At 39.4% G+C, this 21,937-nt stretch overlaps 1 protein-coding gene across 2 annotated transcripts in view; it reads right to left on the bottom strand.

Annotated features, from left to right (window-relative positions):
* The window catches only part of LOC129740169 (uncharacterized), a 140,716-nt gene that overhangs the window by 97,134 nt on the left and 21,645 nt on the right, over positions 1 to 21,937 (bottom strand). The window lies entirely within an intron of this gene.

Raw genomic sequence — 21,937 nt, 5'->3', positions numbered from 1 at the left:
AAAATCTATCGCCAATTTAGTGTTACTACGCCAAGAAATTCTCTCAAGGTGCATCTTGATGATCTTCACCATGGTAGATGTCGCCAATACTGTAGCTTAACGATCCCCATCATACTATACTTGGGTACTTCTGATCTCCAGGTATCTTCCAAGTGTCAGCCAAAATAAAAAAAATACATACACTCGTTGGAAAACTCACGAAATATGTCTTTCTACCGTTTCACAGCCTGGAAATCAAAGCACTACGTTAAGGGGTTAAGGTTCGATGACTATTTTTACAAAAAAAAAAACACTTGATTACAAAATTAACAAAAATATCCTCTGACATCTTTGACGTAATGTTAACAAGGTGACAAGGTGTCATCTAACTCAGTTTTGAATACTTGGAAATAATCAATCCTAAAGTTTTGTAGCAGCTCAATTGCCGGACCCTGTACAATATGTCAGGTTAGAAGTAATGACTTAAACTCTTTCAAATATTTTTTTTGAAAAGCTGATAAAAAATTCACTTCCTTTTGAAGTGCTATTTTAATGCGTGCGTTGGAAAATAACAGACTTATGTTGCTTTGAAGTATGATTTTATTCTATTTACAAAAAAAAATGTTCAGATTCGGTTAGACCCGATTCGGTTCGAAACATTAAAATTTCAATAACCTGTTAAAATACATGTGTTTTTAAAACGTAAAAATTAGGATGGTCTTACCGGTTTTACCGAAACCATTTTCTCAATACTGAAAAACCGGCTAAAAAACCGTTACTTCCGGTAAATGTTTCATCATTCTTTGGCATTGTCATAAAACTGACACAGCTTAACATATTTTTTATGAAATATGTATGAGTACAAACACTCAAATTTTGTTCAGTCAGCTTCAAAATCTAAGCTCAATAAACCTTACTTGTAAGGTTTATTGCTTGAAGCAATAAGTTTTCGATGTAATTTTTTGAATTGCGTTCAAAGGCCATTGAAAAGCTGCCATCTCTCTCTTAGATGATATTTTTTCATTAAACTTAACTCATTCCAGTTCAGCTATCGAACTAACGCTCCACAACATTTAAAGACTGTACAAGAGTACAATGACTGAAAAAAAGATACAGCTACAAAAAATTGCTTCACAATAATCGCTGTATTTTTCATTGAAAAACAAAAGATGCAAAAATGTTTTATCTATAAACAGGCCAGGTTTGTCAAAATCGTTCTAAGCGGTGCCGGGCTTTCACAAATTTAAAATTTAAAACAATAAATGTTAAAAACTGATTAGAAACTTCCTATTTCGTTTTAAAACGTTGAATGTTTGGACAGAATCTGCATTTAAACTCATGATTGAATGTTTTTTTTTTAATAAATTTGCAAAAGTATTAATATAGTGATAAAGAGCGAATGAATCAGACCCAAACAACTATATTTATTGCTGAATTTGACTAAATAGATTTTAATTTCTATTTGTTCGTTATTATGTTGGAATGGCAAACTTTACGTGATCACGGCCTAGGTTGCGGGGAAAACATCCGTATTTTAGACAATAATAATCTATAATGGTGTTTAGATTTTTATTTATTAAGTATTCATGTAATTTTTTAACGAAAAATATGAGATCTTAAACCTGAATACTGCAAATATTTTTAAAGAATTTGAATAGATTTTTTTAACAATTTATTAAAAAAAAACGTGGACTTGTTCATCAGCTTTGTGGCAGCTGCCTAAAGAATACTGTCACTAGGATACTGGTCCATTTCGTACTTCCAACATTAGTACGTTTATCTCATATTTCTGTTTATTGGAAATCAATGATGTTGTATCTGGGAGGGGGGAAAGGTCAATAATAGCACGCAGAGTTCAGAATTGTTTTAAGTTCATAACTGGTTATTTTTAACTTTAAGACCTATTTTCTCTCGAGAAGGTTATTCCAACAGTGCATATTGTAATAGGTACATGCGTTTGCATAAGCTGTATTGTTTTTGTTTTGTCAATTTTTATCCAAATCTTTCATTTAACTAATCTCTTTGTCTAGTTACTCCGTTTAATAAAATCACTTCACATGTGCTCAGTTGTGAATCGCTCACGGTCCCATAATTTTCGGCTGTCTGTTTATAATAACCGATTTGAAATCATAGAAGAATATGATCTAAAATAACATCAATCATAATCTCGTAAAATCTATGTATCTTCCTGGTATTGACACAAGTTTTTAGTCCCTCCTATCTTTAGATTGGAAACAGAATTTTGTGGACGTTAATGCCCTTTCATAGGCAGATATTAAATATTTAAAAGTTCGCCATGGTTATTCAACCGTTTAAGCCGTGCAAATATCGTTTTCATGGAAACATAAATGAAAAATGAAAATGTTTTTGTTAAAGTTGGCAAAAGGATTTCAAACTGCACTTTGCCTTTCTAACAGAAAGTATAGCGAACTGTCAGTTGGAGCTATCATTAATTAAGGCTGCAAGACCCCACTTTATAAATATCAATCGAATCAGATTAAAATCCAGAATTAGATAGATAAGGTATATTAAGGCAACACACCTGTAGACCCTTCTCAAAATACTACACAGCAAACATCTGAAGAACGTTACGATGGTCTGGATTTCAAGTCACGTGGGTATTTCCGGAAATGAAGAAGCGGATCGACTTGCGAACTTGGGCAGAAATGGAGAGAGACACACAAAAAGAATACCTAAGGCGGACGCACTAAAATGGTTGAAAAAAGAACTGAAGCTGCAGCATGATCGAACCTGGCGCAACCAGCAGAATATAAAACTGAAAGAAGTTAAACTGACAACGGAGGAATGGAACGACGTGAAAAACAAGAGGGAGCAGAAGGTCCCATAACCCCAGATAACCCACAAACATCTGATGGAAGGAACAGAATCACAAATATGTGAAACAAGTGGCACTGAGCTGACGGTGAAACATAAAATTTTAGACTGCCAAAAATTCGACAAGCAAAGACAAAATTTACCCGAAGGCAACCTCGCAGAAAAATTGGAGAACAACCGATAAAAAAAGAAAAACTAGTGATCAGTTTCATAAAACAGTGTGATCTTTTTCATTCAATTTCAAAACTTTTGTTGAGGGTGAAAACAACAGGTTAGTCCCTCGTTAAATAAAGCATACAAAAAATATTAAGGCAACACACCTGTAGACCCTTCTCAAAATAGGCATAAAACCAATGATAATTGGGTTGAGAAAAACGACAGCAAGTTGACATATGTCTACATAGTTTTCTTTTTACATGCATTGGTCTTAGATTTTATCGACTTTTTTCTTCGTGTTTTTATATCAAAAAACCAAAATTTACCAGTTATAGAGCGCCGATGTGGTCTAGCGGATAGGCTGGCGCGAGTCTGGTTTTGGTATGCTAAGCGTACTGGGTTCGATTCCCAGTATCGGCAAGAAAACTTTTGGGTTCGAATCCCATAAGTGGCCGACAGGTAAGATGTGTTTCCTCTTATAACTGACTATATAATAAGAATGTTCAATCAGTTGCAAGCTGGCCAGGTATAGACACGGATGCCGGAATACCAGTAAATAAACTAACCCACCTGATGACTCGTTCCAAAATACACCAACATCAACACAATACATTCACTCCATAACAGTTAACACGAAGCCATGGGGTCCGGGTATGGTGTACGCGTTGCATTGAAAATTTGTCGAATTTAATAATCTAAGAATGCATGTGAGCATACTTTGGCAGAAACTGCGGTGAATCTGTGCACCCATGATGGATACGAACAAAACACATAAAACGAACCAAAATTTACCAGTTGCCCAGACGTTTCGAGTTACTCTGGCATTCGCTCCTCTTCAGTGAACACAAAAATTATGTTTATCTTCAAACATTCAATCTTATTTTCTTTCTATTTCAATTAGAACTTACAAATTACTGGCTATCGTCCTAACTATGTACTTTGATTTTGGAGAGCTTGTATTTTTTTCGTTTACATTTATTTGTCAATATCTGTGTTAATTGTTGTTAATGGTGTTTAAATAAAGTGCATTCTCAAGACTATGTTGTGCTAAACATGTGCTTATTTGTTTTGTAGATACAGTTACTTATGTGTTTTTCTAAAAACTGGCTAGTTTCACCGATGTGTGATTTACTACATTCCGGAATGTTCAAATGTCTCTCTTTTGCCCAACGGCATGTCTTCAGTGTTTTAACAAAATAAGTTAAGAAAAAAGTCTTTATTTCTAAGTTTATCTGAAAAAAACTTGAATGCCTAAAAATGATTTAAGGTGGATGTGAGTAGTCAATCAAGCTAAGCTAAGCTAAGCTAAGCTAAAAAACTTGAATGCCTAAAAATCTCCCCTGCTAAATGCAAAATTTTGTCATCATGTCGTTAGGTACATGAATGATTAATTCCAGCTTATATGTAACTGTTTTTCGTTTGCTAAACAATATACTTGTATCCTGTAACAAGTTTATCGAATTTTAAGAATTTAAACTAGAATAACATTCTGTAATTATTACCCAATATGATAATTAGCTTCAATGCTTCAAAATCCTCAAGTGGATAGCCTTTATGCCATATTTCACATAATGATTTGCCTTTCTTATCCTTTTTATGGTCGTTAGATTTCTCAAGTATATGATAAATTCTGCGAGAAAAAAAGATAGGCACAATTTTCCCGTTTTTTTGGATAACGTGCCACTTTCAAGCGCACCCTTTTCCTGATACCTAATACTGAAATATAAGCATTCTAGCATTCAAGTCACCTATTTATATGTTGCTATGGTACATAAATCAGTTCTTAGATATTTTAAAAGAATTTAAATAGATTTCTAAACATTACCTCAAGAAAATCGTGGACTTGTTCATGAATTTCTACGTAATTGATTATTCCTAATAAGAGCAGAATGATTGTTCATACATAGATCTTACCACCTCTACCACCTTACCACACATAACTGCTCCGTGCTATAATCATAGAATTCAAATTATATACTCCACTTCAAAAGTCGTTTATCACTTTCTACGCGACGCTCCGGCGACAGAGCTTTGTAAGCCATTGATAGGATGCATCACTAGGGAAAAAAAATATCCAGCATGGAGGATGCCATCTGCATTCCCAAAGACTATTGCGCCTCCGAGGAGTGATGATTGAGCTATGGCCGGCTGGCAAAAAGTGAAAACCCTATCATCATTGCGCACCCACCTCAGAGAGTGTCGATTCCCTATCATTGCATCCTACTACACCTATAGGCCTAGAGACCAGTTAAAATGAGAGAAAATTAGCATCTCCTGATGTAGTGAAGTCATAGGTTCACCTTTTTTTCTGAATTTAGTTACATCGATACTGACATTGGATCGAACGTAGTTCAAGCGAGAAAGATATTGTCATAACCGCGGCATTCGGGACTAAAGTGTAAATAAAAATTCAATTTTGCCTTGCAAGTTCGTTTCCACTTTTTACAATTTAAACCTCAACGTTGTTTGAGTATTGGTGATGTAGAGTCTGTTTGAGTCACATATTGGCTCGATGTTGATAGTAGGAGGTAGAGAGCGCTGTCCGGCGCTTAATTCGAAATCGAAACGTGGAAGTTGATGCGTTATTGAAATTCCGAGAAATTGTTTGCACGCAGGAGAAATTCTTTTTTCATTGAGCAGCGGCATGGAAGACTTTAAAACGTTTTAATGGATTTGATGTAAGAGAGCTTGCAAAGCATTATTTGAACGAAATTGGACGGAACCGACTCAACATTTCTACTCGCTGGCTGTTCAATGTTTTAAACAAATGTTTTCTTAACAAAAGACAGAAAAAAATTCTCAACAGGGGTACCAAAATTTCAGATGATATCAATTAACCTGACTTACTTTTAAATTATTAAATTACACGATTGAATATTTGGAAACGTACTATCCCAAGCCATCAACCAATAAAGTAAAGCTTTCCCTTTTTACAAGTTGTAACAGTTTCTCGAAGAAACTCTTCTTCAGCATTCGGGACCATTAAAAGGTGTGCCAAAATTAGCGCACTGTGCGATTTTCATTTTTAATAAATCAAGGTCAACTTCCGAATTGGGTGATAACAGATTGTGATAATGAATCGAAATTGTGCCTCGATCGAACAACCGCTAGGCGAAGCTAATTCAACTTGATTCGGAATCAATTTTTTTCGCATTCATCAATCATGTTAAACCATCGACATGAGATGCTCAAATTATTCATACAGAGTTACCCTCGCTCGTGCATACATTGTTCTATTTCTCGATCGGCACGAATCCCAAACCTCAGTGGTTATCAAATAGTTTGGAGCTCGGAATGATTCAATCATTTTTTTCTCTCTTTATCAACACCTTTCATTCCCGATCAATCCAATGATGGGAAGCGAACAGCAGAGGAAGAGATGGGAGCATAAATCAATCCGCGTCATCATCCCACTTAAGTAATGCTTTCGAGTTATCCATTTATATCGTTTTGAGAGAAAATTTAACACTTGACTCGAATCCGTGTATTCATTTCAATTTAGCGGTCCCACAGCGGCAAAGCTGGTAAAAAGATAATAAGCTGAACCAAATCTTATTGGGCACGTTCCGGCGAATTTCAGGTGAGCAAGATGTTCGACGAACAGTGAATTTATTGTTGGCAACAAACGTAAAAATGTATTAATCAATTTATACTCAATCCAAACAAATTTTACTTATATTACCGACAGGGGTGACAATGGGTCAAAACGAATATTTTATGACATATCCGAACAAGTATAACACATATAGAAAAAAAAGGACCTTCAACCTTTGTCACACTTTAAAATAGTTCATTTATTGAGTTCGGAATACATTTACATTAGCAGAATTGCTGCAATACTCCACTGATTCAAGCAGTATATCCAAATTAAAGAAACTCATTTCATTGCATTTCGTATTGCTTAGGGGAGAGGAAGGCTATATGCGCCTATAAAACAGAATACTGATGTTATCGAATGTGTGGACCACATCACAACGCTACGAATCATACTGGAACAAATCAACGAATTCCAGGACTCTCTTCTGCTGGTGTTCGTTGATTTCGAAAAAGCATTCGACCGACTTAACCATGAAAACATCTGGGCGGCTCTAAGGCGACGAGGGGTCCCAGAGAAACTAGTCCATCTCATCGAAGCACAATACGAGGCATTTTCGTGCAAGGTCTTGCACGATGGTGTCTTGTCCGAACCAATCCCGGTAACTGCTGGAGTGAGACAAGGATGTATCTTATCACCGCTACTTTTCCTCATCGTAATGGATGAGATTCTGACTGGATCGATCGACTGTGCACCGAACCGAGGATTGCCGTGGAATCCTTTAACAATGGAGCAACTGAACGACCTTGACCTGGCTGACGATATTGTTTTGCTCGCCCAAACACAACCGGACATGCAGAGCAAACTCGACGACCTCACCGAAAGCTCAAAGGCAGCAGGTCTCAAAGTCAATGTCGGAAAGACCAAGTCGATGGAGATCAACACAGGAAATTCCTCCAGTTTCATGGTAGCTGGGCAACAAGTTGAGTGGAGTGCTTCCAGTATCTTGGTAGCCAGATAACGCCTGATGGTGGTACCAGGAAAGACATCGAAACCCGGATCAGAAAGGCCCGATTTGCGTTTGCGAGTCTCCGAAACATCTGGCGGTCACGCCAGATCTCTCTACGAACAAAAATCCGAATCTTCAACTCAAACGTCAAATCCGTATTGCTGTACGGGTGCGAAACTTGGTGCACATATGCGGTGACGACGCGAAAACTGCAAGTATTTGTAAACCGCTGCCTGCGGAACATCATCCGCGCTTGGTGGCCTGGCAACTGGATCTCGAATGAGGAACTACATCGCCGGTGTCATCAAAGGGCGCTAGAAATCGAGATTCGGGAACGTAAGTGGAGATGGATTGGGCACACGCTGCGAAAAGATGAAAACGAGATTTGCAGAGAGGCGCTTGACTGGAATCCAGAAGGTCATCGAAGAAGAGGCAGGCCCAGAAACTCGTGGCGGCGAAGCCTAGCCGCTGAAATCCGAACTGTCGACGAGAATCTTGACTGGGACCAGGTGAAGACGCTGGCTCCGGATCGTCAACAGTGGAGGTCTTTTACCACGGCCCTATGCACCGGAGGATCGGCGCGGGATAATTAAGTAAGTAAGTAAGATGTTATCGAATATTTCATCAAAAATGTGAATAAACATTTTTGAACACATGATCAGACATCTGTTTTATATACATTGGAGTAATATTTATGTTGAAGTATTTTTCAGTTTTTTCTTTATAGAGGAGAGCCCACTGCGATCATTAGTTGATCTATTGTGATAATTACCCCGCGAGACGAAAATATCCAAACTGACATTTTAGCACCACACTGAAGTTTTGGTATCAAAATGCCATTGAAATTGTTACCGTTGCGATGTTCAACTCGGCAAAGTTTTCATAAAGTAAGGCCGATGACATAGTGAATACGATGCGATGCGATGCGGTGAATGCGATTCAATGCGGTGAACCACATGTGATGAAAATGTATGTGAATAGCTTAAACCTGACATACTCAACGCGGCGAAGGAGATGTCAATTTGTTCCGCCGCTCGAGTTCGCATAGGCTGCGTCCGTAAATTTTCCGCCAATTCGCATCGCATCGCACTCACTATGTCATCGGCCTAAGTCGTTATTTGTTTACGCACAAATTAATAAAGGTAATTAGTCCAGTCGCTGAAAATCTGGTATAAAGCAGAACTTTTGAAGATAAGCTACAAGAAATACTAAAAAATGGGTTCTTTCCGCTTGATTCTCTGGCACGTGTAGATCGAGGACCACAACACCTCAATCCAGTGTAACCAAAAAGTCACCAAAGTAGTGATATACTTAGCCGTTTTCAAGTGTATCAGTTGTTACGAAAAATTTGCGGAAAAATATAAAAGTGACCAACACGATAAGCGAATCAAGTAAAAGCGCGATATTGAACAACCCTCTCAAAAAGGATAGCCCTCTAAGGAAACATGTGCTTTGCTTTATCCACCAGGACCCAAAAATGCAGAGCATAGGTCTTATGCCATCAAGGACTAGTTTGCTTCGGTTAAGTTCCAATCTGGTACCACGCGTCTGCTCCTCGGGCCAGATTGGTTAGCTAAGATCCGCCCGGGTTGAAGGAGAGTCCACTGGTTGGTAGGCTGAACGGAGCTCTTTCTCCTTTCCGGCCTGAGGAGCGGATGAGGAATTGGCATCGTAATCGCCAATTCTCGTTAACTGCATAGCCACAACATATCCACATCCCAGAGCGTTCCGAAGAGCAGCATCAGCAACAGCAAAGGCCAGCCCAACGAACACACACCACACACAACACCCTGGTATTTAAATATGTTCGTCTCAACACGCGATGCAGATCAGACGTGTTTTTTGACTGGAGAGCGGGCCAGAAATCCTATATTTTCTGAAATTTTTGATTTTTTCAAGAATCAAGGATGGAGCAGCGATAGTTTGTGTGCTATGTATCGCGAAGATTACAGCATTTTGGTGCGTTTTATAGAAGAGAAACATATTAACGATGCGTTAGACCAGCTTGGACACCAGACTACTTTTTTCTATAGTGATGGCAGCAGAGTCAATGTAGATGTGTCTCAGGCAGGTGGAGTAATCAGATATATTCGAATATTTGGATTACCTCCGGAGGTTGACGATAGTCAGATTAAAACGGCCATGTTTAAATATGAAATAGTTCATCAGCTTATCTGAGAACGGTATCCAGTTGAATCGGGATTTCCTAAATGGAACGGGGTTAGAGGAGTCTATATGGAGGTGACATCAGAAATTCCAGCAATGAAGTCAAGGCAAGAATTTACTATGATGGAATCCGAAACCAATGCTTTGTGTGTGGATCATCGGATCACTTCAAAGTCAACTGTACGAAGAGGACAAATGCCAGCGAAAGATTATCGGCTAATAAAAGCACAAAAGACAGTTTTGCAAGAGTAGTTGCGAATGGTTCAAAAAGATCGGTTCAACCGATGTGTGATACGGGAATTCTTAGCTCGGCAAGTGCACGAATGGAACAAATTGTAGACCAAAAGCACGTGCTCGAAAACGAAAGCAGCTCAACAATCTCAAATAATATGGCGGAGACAAGTGGAGTGGAGAAGGAGGAAACAAATTATCAGCGAATTGAAATGGAGAAAAAGCGAGAAAGGTTGCGTACTATCGGCGGAGATGATTCTTCGGAAAACGAACCAAGAAGAACAAAACAGGTGATGGTTCAAAAAGATGAAGACCTACTTGAAGCAGAGGCCTTTCGAAAACCATGTAGATCACGTTGGTCACGAAGCAGTTCTTGTAACTCTAATCGTCAGAAACAGTGAAGTAGAAACAAATGTGAGAGATAAGTTGAATATTTATAGCAGAATATCATATGTACTCTAATTTCTTATAAATTGTAAAAAGCTTTCTAACTATCGTTAAATGTAATTTATACTGATTATTATGAATAAAGAACATTTAGTTTAAATATAAAAAAAAAATAAAATAAAAATAAAATAAAATAAAAAACAATAAATCTAAATTTTACAGCGGTAGTGTGTTTGACTATATACGACGGGTCCTTGATCAGCAGCATCTTGTAAAAGTCGACCTTGAGGAGCTCCGTTCCTGCTCAAGATTGAGCTAGCCACAAAAGAAGGCCTTGTGTGCCCACCCTCCACTGAGTCTCCAGAGGAACGGCCAGGGACTCGGGGGCATAGGTTTGGCCCCTTTTGGTTCCAAAAAGTCAATATGGTCCGTGTGATTCGACAGTTGATTCAGTCCCTTGGTTAATATACATATGCTATCAGGCTCACCTTTCCTATGGGTTAAAGTGACAGTTGATTACTGATTCACCATTTTATTCCAATCGGGTATGATGTCAAAGATGTATGATATAGGGCTGATACGCAACCATATGTCTTGTGCGCTTATTGACTTTGTCCTAAGTACACGTTCGCTTCTAGTAAGTAGGGCGCAGTAGTTGCATATAAGATGCTCTGCAGTTTCTTTTTCGTACCCACAGTCATCGTTTTGAATAATGTTTATCTGTGACCTGTGTAAGGGTACTTAACTCGTCCTTACTTAAGTTCAATATGTTTTTTGAAGAGTCGTGCGCTTAATTCAATGCATCTTTTCGCCTGAGCTGCTCTCTCTGCTGTTCTCTAGTTGGAGCCAATAGTGGTGCTTTCCCATTTTTGAGTTTAATATTCAAGGCACTCCTCAATACTCCGCAGAAAGCTTCAGTTCCAATTATCAGGCCCTGACATCCTTCCCTAGATAGCTGGTCTGCATCTTCGTTCTCTAGGGTACCGCTGAAACATGGCTGAACGACCGCACGCTTTCCAGTCAGATTATCAGTCCTTAACAGCAAAAATTCAACCAGAGGTGGAGTGCTACTTGCTGTGAAATCTGAACTCCCATCTAGGCTAATCGGAGACAACTCCTGGGAAGAATTGGAACTTTAATGGGCCCGCATCGATCTCGGTGACCGGAAACTTTACTTGTGCATAGTGTATGTGCCTTCCGATAGTTCAGTAGACCAGGTGTTAGCTGAATCTTTCTCGCGCTGCCTCACTAAAGTTAGCTCTATGTGCACTCCCGAAGATGACACACTCGTTATTGGTGATTTCAACTTGCCCGGTTTGAAATGGTGTTCTTCTGTTTCCGGATCCCATACGTTCTTCGTTTTCGGCATCCTCCAACATATTCTTAGATAGCTTAAATACAGCGTTTCTGCGTCAAATCAACATTATCGAAAATGAAAACGGTCGTTTGCTCGACCTTTGCTTTGTCAACGAAGGGTTTTTTTTTTCCTGTTGGGGAGAGAGTCCACTGCGACCATTAAGTTGATCTATTGTGGTTTACCCCGCGTTACTATTTTTACTTTGCTATGCTTCTTGACACCCCTGCACTATTGGTTGAAGTTGCAGTTGTTTACCGGTAGCACTACGAGCACACACATTACTAGGTAGGATCTCCAAGTGCAATCTAAGTTCCCTTGAAAAGATCCATCCACATGCATGTGCTGCATCATTGAGGCATACAATTCCAAGGTATACACGGCTAGCATTTCACTAATGCTAAAACCGCCAACCTTCATCATACTATGTGTGCCAGGTTATGTCACGACCGGGATTCGATCTCATGATCGTTGGCTTAGAAGACAAGGATGCTATCCTCTAGGCCACGATCTGCTGGCCAACGAAGGGTTTAGAAATCGAACAATCGATTCAACTCCTGCTCCCCTTGTTAAGCCTGTCCCACATCACCCCGCCTTAGTGATCTCACTCGATGTTGCCAGGCGAAATATTTGCTCCCGCAGAGAAGAATGCCGACTTTGTAGCTAGCTCCCTCGTTCTGGATGCTATCAATTGGGACGCTTAACTAGATTTCTCGATCCCAACGCAGCTGCCGAAAAATTTTCGGATACTCTTAAGTACACTATCGATCGCCATGTGCCAAAACGCAGCGTAGTAATCCACGAAATCCTGGGTTACTAGAGAACTGCGGTGACAGAAAACTGCTAAAAAGTGTGCTCTCCGAAACTACAATAAGCACAAGTGCCTCAACACTAAAGGGAGCAATACCGTAAACTGAAAGCACCTATCAGGCATATCTTTCAAGCATCGCTGGACGGCGCAATCTTCCCGCCTTGTGGAAAGAAGCATTATATGTTTCCTGTTTACAAAAAGGAAGATAAGAAAGATATTGACAATTACCTTGGTATCTCAGCTCTGCGTGCTATTGATAAACTGTTAGAGCTGGTTGTATTGGATCCCAATTTTTTGCGTTCTGCAGACACCACTTTTCTAACGATCAGCATGGTTTCATGCCTAAAGGATCAACTACCACAAATTTGCTGACGTTCACATCTTATGTTCAAGAAAGCTATGTCAGGAATACCCAATCAGATGCTATCTATACAGATTTGTCTGCTGCATTTAATAAAGTAAACCACGAGATTGCTCTCGCATAGCTAGGTCGCTCGGGCTTCTTTACTCAAGTGGTTTTGGAGCTACTTAACCGGACGAAAGTTTTTTGGCTCTTTCGGAGTGCCGCAAGGAAGCCATTTAGGTTCAATAATTTTTGTTATCTATTTTAATGATGCTCTCTCACTTCTCGATGGCCGAATACTCGCTTATGCCGATGATTTGAAACTGTATCACACCACACTGTGTCAATGGTAAAGACGACATCGATTCCCTGCAACGGCAATTCAACTTTTTTGCTGACTGGTGCCGCCTGCCGCTAAATCTCAGTAAATGCTCGATTATATATTTTTCTTGCCAGCGGCACTTTCTTAATGCTGAGTACATTCTTAGGGATGGAATATCTCCCGGGTTGACCAAATCAATGATCTGGATGTTATTCTCGATCAACGGCTTGAGTTTAACACTCACAAGGTCTACATTGTAGAGCTGTAGCTTTGCGACGTAGTTCCACCTCCCCGTGGTGCAGAATGCAAACGTGTCTGCAAGTCCGGCGTATTGAAGATGTACGGCCAAGAGAACTGGCACCAAACCCACTAGAGGCTGTCGACGGGTCTGCCAAACCCGCGTGGAAGAAGTGGTGCACCCGGGTACTTAGGTATCAGTACTTGAGTGTGTGCGTGAGGGTCCAACATGCGTTCGGGGGGTCATGGCCCAGTAATGCGTATGTGACCGGAGGGAGAGCGATCGCCAATTCGTTTTGCGTCTCGGTGGGTAGAGACCGGACTCGCATAACGAGTAGATGTCGGACCCTAACTCGCCAGAGGAGGGGTTGCGCTTCGAGTTGTGTTAGAATGAGGTATTGCTGACAGATGATTCGGAAACGAGTATTGCCTTGGAACTAGGGTGGTCTAACCGGTTTTACCGAAACCAGTAAAACCGATAAAACCGTCCATTTTCTCAATACAGAAATACCGACTTTTGGGACGGTAAAAAACCGGTTAATTTTTAATCATTTTTGGCATTCTAAAATTGACACAGCTAAACGTTTTTTTTACCAAATATTTATGAGTACAAAATACTCAAATTTTGTTCAATCAGCTTCAAAATCCAAGCTTAATAAACCTTACTGCAAGGTTTATGTGAGATTTGGTTATTGCTAAAACTTGTCGATGTAACTTTATGAATTGAATCTATTTTTATGAAACTTTACACATTTCAGTTCAGCCACACTTTCAACAGAGTCAGCATTTAAACACATGTTAGACTGTTTGTATTATTTTTTTTTTGTCAATACTTTCAACACCTTTCAAGGTAATTGATGGAACTCTGTTGTTTTTATTTTTAACGCTGTTGAAGCATTTTCTTTTTCCAGATAAAGCAGTAACATAGTTTTTATAAAGTTGCAACAGTATTATAGCAACAAAAAGCGTATGAATCAGATCCAAACAACTAAATTTTTGCTGAATTTTGACTGGTTTTTCATGAATTTTTATTTCGATTTGTTCGTTTTATTTTTGGGAGCGCAAACTTAATGCGATCTCGACCAAGGTTGCGAGGAGTGAGTCAACCAAAAACTTTGTGACAGTGTTTTGAGTTTTGTTTATTTATTAGTTAAGTCGTTGTTTTGACGAAAAATCTTTTTGTATACCAATTACATATCATTTTCATTAAAGGCTATATAAACTTTAAATAAATCTGTTCTTAAATATGAATTCTGTTTCACAGAGTGTGTTACAAAAATTCGTTGAAAATATTTTGAAACTTCTAAAATTTCCGCAACCTCACATCGAAATTATAATAACAAAATGAAGATGATAAATATTATGATATAATAATTTAAAGGCACAATACCATTTTTTTTTACTGGAAATGTTGCTGAATCTATTGCGTTATAAATTCTGAGCATTTTATGCCATTACTACTCTGCCCCTACTCGCATAACAGTCCCATATGAATTTTCGTCATTTTTCATCTAACCTGACAGTTCGTTATTTTGAACACAGGGCTTCAATATGAAACAATAAAAAAAAGATATTTTGTTCTAGAAATTTTGAAAAAAATATCAACTCGTGGCTGTCCCATATGAAATATACCCGCATAACAGTCCCATATGTGAAAAACCACGGATTTAGTTACTTTTCAATGTTTCTTCCGGAGAAATAGTATGTGATTTATTGCTTTGAATCATTTAAAAAAGATTCAATTCACTCGATGTCGAATTATGCACACTAGTTTTCGAAGGCAGGCCAGCAAGAAGGAAGGAATGTCTTCCTGAGCGAAAAACTATCAGATGCAATCAAAAATCGTAAAAAGGTTTAACTTACAATGTGGAATTCACGATATTTTCCAAAAGTATGTTTTTTTTTCTGATAAGTGCATATAGAAGTTCAAAAATGATCAAACTTAGGTCTTAGAAAGTAGCTTGGTAAGCAAAACATATTCTGTATGGGACTGTTATGCGAGTAGATTTGAAAAAGGTTTCAAATATACTCGCATAACAGCATAACAGTCCCATAACGAAAAAAAATGTTCTCCCGACCTTACCAATGGCCCAATTTCGAAAATTTCAGGTCTAACGATTTATTATACCAACCTTAGAACACATTCCATCAAACGATTTTCGTTTATGCTGAAAGTTGTCGTCGAAATTAAAAAATATAGGTATTCCGAAACAGAAAAAGCTGATTTTCTCGCTTGCTTGTTTTTGCATATGGGACTGTTATGAAAGTAGGGGCAGTACTGCAATTAGACGAAACCTTTTCATGAATTCGATATACTTCAAAAAATAACGGTTTTATCGGTTGTATAAATTACAAATACCGAAATACCGGATTTGAAAAAACCGGTAAATCCAACCACCCTACTTGGAATGCTCTAGCGCGAATTGACCTTCCACTATTGAAGCATAGTGTGTCAAACAGTTCGAGGTGGAAACAAAGGTCAGTGGCCCCAGGTGGACTTTATGGCGTAGGGGGTACAGTGTTCCTTAGCATTGTATCATGAGTCGTCCAATTGTACCCATGGACCCAGAGTAGCAAACTGGGGGGACACGGTGGCTCGCCGTGCCCTGGAATGCAATCCGTAAAATGGATTTACCACCTGGGTTAACAACTAATAAAAAAAAACTATAGCAGCATAATCCGTTCCGTTCTTGAGTATGCTCCTGCTGTCTGGTGCCCTTTCTACCAGACTTGAGCTGAACGAATCGAGGCTATCCAGGCAACGCTTCATGCGATGTGCCCTTCGACACCTGAAATGGCAATATCCTTTTCGTTAACCCTGTTATGAGAATTGTTTCCGTCTGGTAGACTTAGACACGCTTCAAGTCCGAAGAAATGCTACACATGCTTTGTTCGTTGTGGATCTCATTACATCGACGATTGACTGTCCCTTGCTGCTAAAAGCTATTCCTCTCACCGTGGAACCGTGAGGATTGACAAACCAGAATTTGCAACTCTACGTTCCCGTTCGGCTGAATAACTATGGGGCTAACAGCGCTCTTATAGGCATCCTAAAAACCTTCAACCGTTTTTCGGAGTACTTTGACTTAAGCGTCCCCAGAAATGTTCTCCGTAGAAACATTGATCAAGTCAAGGAAAACGTAGATTCATCTTAATTTTAATTTGTAACCCATAATTAAGTTATCATTAGGATTTAAATTTGGTCCGTTGATTTTTATACAATAAACTATAAACATGCGAACATACTTAGTGCTCGGAGAGCTGTCAGAGAATATATCGACATTTGTGTACCTGTATCCTCTTTTCAAACAGCCACTAAGTTCAAAAAATTGATGATGCATTTGGATCCTCGTTTGATGTACTTCGAATGGCGCCAGTTATTGCTAGAATTACTATCCTTTGAAGCTTCGCTAGTTTCTTCCGGGCCGTAGCCTGCACAGTTTGGTCCACGATACTAAGGAGGCATAAAAGATTTTGGGTCTTTTAATAGCTGTATAGATCCAATGGATAATTTTCGGCCTAAGTCCCCTTTTTTCCCTACTTCAAAGCAGACCCACTCAGTGATGCTGTAGCCTTGGCTATTACATGCTCTAACTGTAGGTTCCATCATAGTTTTGAGTCTAGTTTCTTTCCGTTTTCGAAACAACATTTTTTTTTATAAAAGTTATATGAATTGTCGAACATCAAACCGTGGGAGCTAAATGTGCCTAATGATGTTTTGAGCAAAATTAAAATTGCACTGGCAATATTTTCGTTGGTTGAATTTCATGATCAATATTAGAAACCGATAATTTTCATACATCAAATAACTCTTAAAAATCTATTCCTTTTATATTTTTTTTTGGAATAAAACAAAATTTAGGGACAACCGATGAACCAACTAACTAAATATTTTCGGATGAACTCACAAACCACACAAGAGCTTGGAAATCACACTAAGCGTTTTTAAATGGCCGGTTGTTCGTCGTGCGACGTGAAAAAAATAAACTAATTTAAAAAAACCCAGAGAGGACAAATAAAAAGTTTTGCAGCTAACGTGATAATGCGATGTTCGTAAAGCACCCATCAAAGAAATGAGTCAATGTAAGCAATGTAGTATCGTTGATACTTTGAAATAAAAACTAAAGCTGATTGAATGTCCAACAGAACATATTTTTGTTTTCCATATTCTACTCCCCCTCCCCTTCCGCCTCCCCCTTTACCCAAACATTATTTTCTACTGGGCTTCGTATCGGCTTTTGTTTTTGCTGTTTAATTAACGTCAAGAATGTTTCGTGTGGGCAATTCAATTTGAGCACCTCCTTCAAAGATTTTCGCTTACAAGATTCATCCTTAATCGGCACTCAATGCGACTTAGGTGTGTTTTTATCTGGAACATTATTTGTTTGCTAATAGTGATTCAACGTGTTTGCTACATTCCAAAATGTAATGAAATAGCAGCAACAAATAAAAATATTTTAAATACCCACTCAATCAATATTGAAACGTTAGCACTCTCGTTCGGAACATGACTCAAACAGCGCACGTACACAAACGATTACAAAGTTTATGTGAGAGAGATACACATTTTCGAATCCCAATCCAACATCTTCTCAAAGACCTACCCTCGCCTAAATGCGGCTCGCTAAGCAGGCGGCTACCCATGTTTAGTTGCAGTGATTATAGACACACAAAAAACAGCCCCAGCGCTCTCAATTAAAGCCGGAGATAACACAAAGCAAGTACCTACTCCACTTTGGGCGTTTGCGCAGTTGTTGTTCGGAATTGTTATGAAAGCATGTTCAGGTTTGGGTCTGAACGCGTCGGCTGCCCGACTTGCTCCGCGCTACATGGCAAAGGAAAACTTCAAAAAGTGTAGGAGCAACAGCCTTGCGCTGCTGGTGGTTCCCCTTGTTTGTATTCATTTTTTTGCACCCCATCAGATCATCAGGTGTTGTCGGATGCCACCGATCTGCTTTCATTGTCCATCTGATCAAAACTAACTTTCGGTTGGCGTTTTCGAAGCAGGACCAGCAAAGTGGAAAAGAAGCTAGGGTGGGAGCGAGGTTATTTCAGCGAATCAGAGACGAAGCAATTTGGAATCGTTTACAAATGAAAGTACTGGCGCGGATGTTTCAACAGACATTTCTTCCAGTTCGGTTGTTACGTTTCAGGTGGTGACTGGACTGTGGTATTTCGAAGATTAGTGACGTAATTGAACACGGCTAGAACTATGTATCAATGAAAAAAAAAAAAGTTTTCATCGCTTATCATTATCTTCCATAGCTGCAACTTATCTCCGAGTCCTGCAAAATAGTAAACGTTTGTGTAGAGTATGGTGGGGTAAAAGTACGACCTTAATGCTATTCTATTTTTAAAAATTTTGCGGGTTGATTTTCCAAAAAACCAAGAACAGTATTTGATTCCTTAGACTTTTATCTCTCTTTTAAAAAATTACGAAGGTAATCGATCGATGCATTTGCACGCAGAAATGAAAATGCCTAACTGCTATTCAAACGAACTCTTACCCCACCTCTGGGGCAAAAGTTCGAATCATGTGGGGTAAAAGTACGACCATTCAAAATTCCACAATTCTCCATGAAGTCGAGAAAAAATTATATTATATCAATCAGTGCTTACAGCAGCAGCTTCTGTGTTCGCTTCTGATACAAATCCTATAAATGGGTGAATAGCCTGCGCGAATTTGAAGTTCTCCACTAGCTATCTATTTTCAGCAGGTTTAAAAAATCCAGTTCTCATCTTATTTAAGCAATTTTTCACGCGAGCAAGTCTTGTAGAAACAATATTATGTGCTGATGTTTTCAGCGCACTTGAAAAAGAAGATAAAATTTTCCGTTCAGATTTACTTCAGAAGACCCTTCGTACTTTTGCCCCATTTGCAGTTCGTACTTTTGCCCCTTCAAGGTTTCTTGTGATTCACAGTGTATTGTGCAGAACAGAGACATATCATACAAATTCTTTCTGCGGCATTTGATAGTGGTTGAAAACAACTAAACAGACACATTTAAACTTTCATTGAAAGCCAGACTTTTGATTGCTTAAACATGTTTGCCGTTATTTTAAATATTACATCATTTAAGCAAAAAAGCTACTTTACCTCATTTTTCGGAGCATTTTCAATTCCTACGGAAAAAAATTATGGCTGGATGTAGGCAGCCAAAATCACTATCAATCCACGCCAGAGTTTTGAATTTTACTGTTCTTGGTTTTTGATAATCCCAAAACGTACTTTTACCCGACTCGTACTTTTACCCCACCTTACTCTATATGTATTCTACTGGGCTTTGTTTACTGTGTAAGCACAATTATGATCGCTATTGCCATCCATCGAAAAAGCTTCTACGTCTCTGATCAAGTGTCATCACCCTGTGCTGCTGCTTTTGCTCGATATTATCGGAGTTGTCCCTTCATCGAAAAAACCCGCATTCTCTTATCTCGACTTCATCAACATTTTTTTCTTATTGTTTTTCAACGGCTGGACAACGTCGGCTGAGAATCTGATCCTGATTCTCCGGATCATATCGTCAACTGTATTATCGATCGTCATGTGCCAAAACGCTCTGCATTTTCAAATCTACAATATACAAGTTTTGGCAAATGAAAACGCTAGATAATGAAGTCCTCCGTTACTTCGTCACACACAAGTCATTTCACACCAAAGGTCAGTACCGCAAACTAAACTTATGGTCGATGATAATCTTGAAGGCGGCCGCTTAGCAAAACACAGTCTATGTGCAGGTCCCGATGCTGTACCTGCCACTTTTTTGAATATATATTTTGTAAGACTCGAGTACCCCAGGAATGTAAACGCTAATAAAATTTTCACTATTTAACCCTGAGACACCGTCCGGGCAAGTCCTGATTTACTCTGGCATACGAGTAGAATATACTACTCGGGAACGAGGAGTTCTGTAATGCCCGCATGCCCAAGCAGCCCTCATTAGATGGGAACCGATAAACGAAAGAATAATCGTAGCCAGATTTAGGACACGGGTTAGAAACCTTACAATGCTGCAGTGTTCTGCGCCAACTGACGTTTCCGTTTTACAAGAGAAAGAGCAGTTTTACAGTCAACTGAACAGCGTGGCAGAGAAAATTTCGAAGGGTGACATTCAAATCCATTTGGGTGACTTCAACGCAAAGATTGGCTTCGACAATCAGGACCTTGAGTGCATCATGGGGCGCCATGGCCTAGGACAGATGAGCGAAAACGGGGAGCTGTTTGTAGAATTTTGTGGCAACAACAACATGGTGATCGAAGGATCGCTCTTCCCCCATCGACCAGCACATAAGGTTTATTTGTTTATTTGTTTATTTGGTAACAGATCAACGGATCACATGTTGATCCCAATGATTAAATGGATACAAAACAAAATAATTAAAATTATAAAAAAAAGTTTACACAAACTACCTTGACCTAAACGCTATTAAAATTTTTCTTCTAAAGGAATCCCCTCGATGTACCGAAATCAAAATGTTCAGAGTAACGGTTGAAAGTCTTGATCACGCCGATCAATGCACTATTTGCCCCGTAGTTGTTTTGACGAAGGGGAGTGTAGAGCTGTAAATTCCGGTTCCGTAGTCCTTGAGGTCTGACACTAATGTTGATTGATTCCAATAGCGAAGGGCAGTCAATTTTCGATGTCAGGATATCGGAGACAAACAAGGCCCGTGTGACATCTCGACGGGCTTGTAGCGTGTCTAGGCTAATGAGGTTGCAGCGGTTCTCGTAGCTTGGAAGGTGGAACGGGTCAGACCAGTTCAAATGGCGTAGAGCATATCGCATAAACCGTCGTTGTAGAGCTTCGATCCGATCAGCGCCATTCTGGTAGAAAGGGCTCCAAACTGCCGATGCATATTCCAGGATGGAGCGAACGAGGCTGCAGTAGAGGCTTTTCAAGCAGTATACGTCTCTGAAGTCCTTCGTCACGCGGAAAATAAAGCCTAAACATCGAGAAGCTTTATCCACTATATAGTTTGTATGTGTCTTGAAGTCAAGTTTTTGATCAAGAATCACACCTAAATCTTTGATGTGGTCACTTGATTATCCCGAGATGGCCGAACAGAAAATCAAATTGACTACATCTGCATCAGTCGAAAATAAAAAAGGAGCCTTCTTGATGTCCGCAACAAACGAAGTGCAGACATTGCATCTGACCATCACCTCGTCCTTGGCAAGATACGACTGAGAGTTGCGCGTGTCTAACGGCGCGGGGAGAAAGTCGGGTTTCGATACGAACGTCTGCCGGTTGATGATTCCAATGTTGAAAAGGGCATACGTTGAACAGCTTGAATCCCGAGCCTCGGAATTGCCGACAAACGGAACAGTCGAAGAACAATGGTGTGGAATCAAGAATGCCTCTATCACGACGAGCCATGGTACTCTCGGTAAAGTTTGTGAAAGAAGAAACTAATGGATGTCGGATGAAACTTGGAGGATGGTCGATGATCGGAGAAAGGCGAAAGTCGGAATTGAGCAGGCATGTAGCTGGAAAAGGCAGTTAAACGAGCTTGTAGACGAGACAAGAGAGCCAGGATAAACTCCCTAGCCGAAGAGGATGAAAAAAACGCT

The sequence above is a fragment of the Uranotaenia lowii genome, chromosome 1 (genome assembly GCF_029784155.1).
Source record: "Uranotaenia lowii strain MFRU-FL chromosome 1, ASM2978415v1, whole genome shotgun sequence".
NCBI classification, from domain to species: domain Eukaryota; kingdom Metazoa; phylum Arthropoda; class Insecta; order Diptera; family Culicidae; genus Uranotaenia; species Uranotaenia lowii.
The sequence above is the reverse complement of the archived record's forward strand: the minus strand, read 5'-3'. Positions and strand labels throughout refer to the sequence as shown.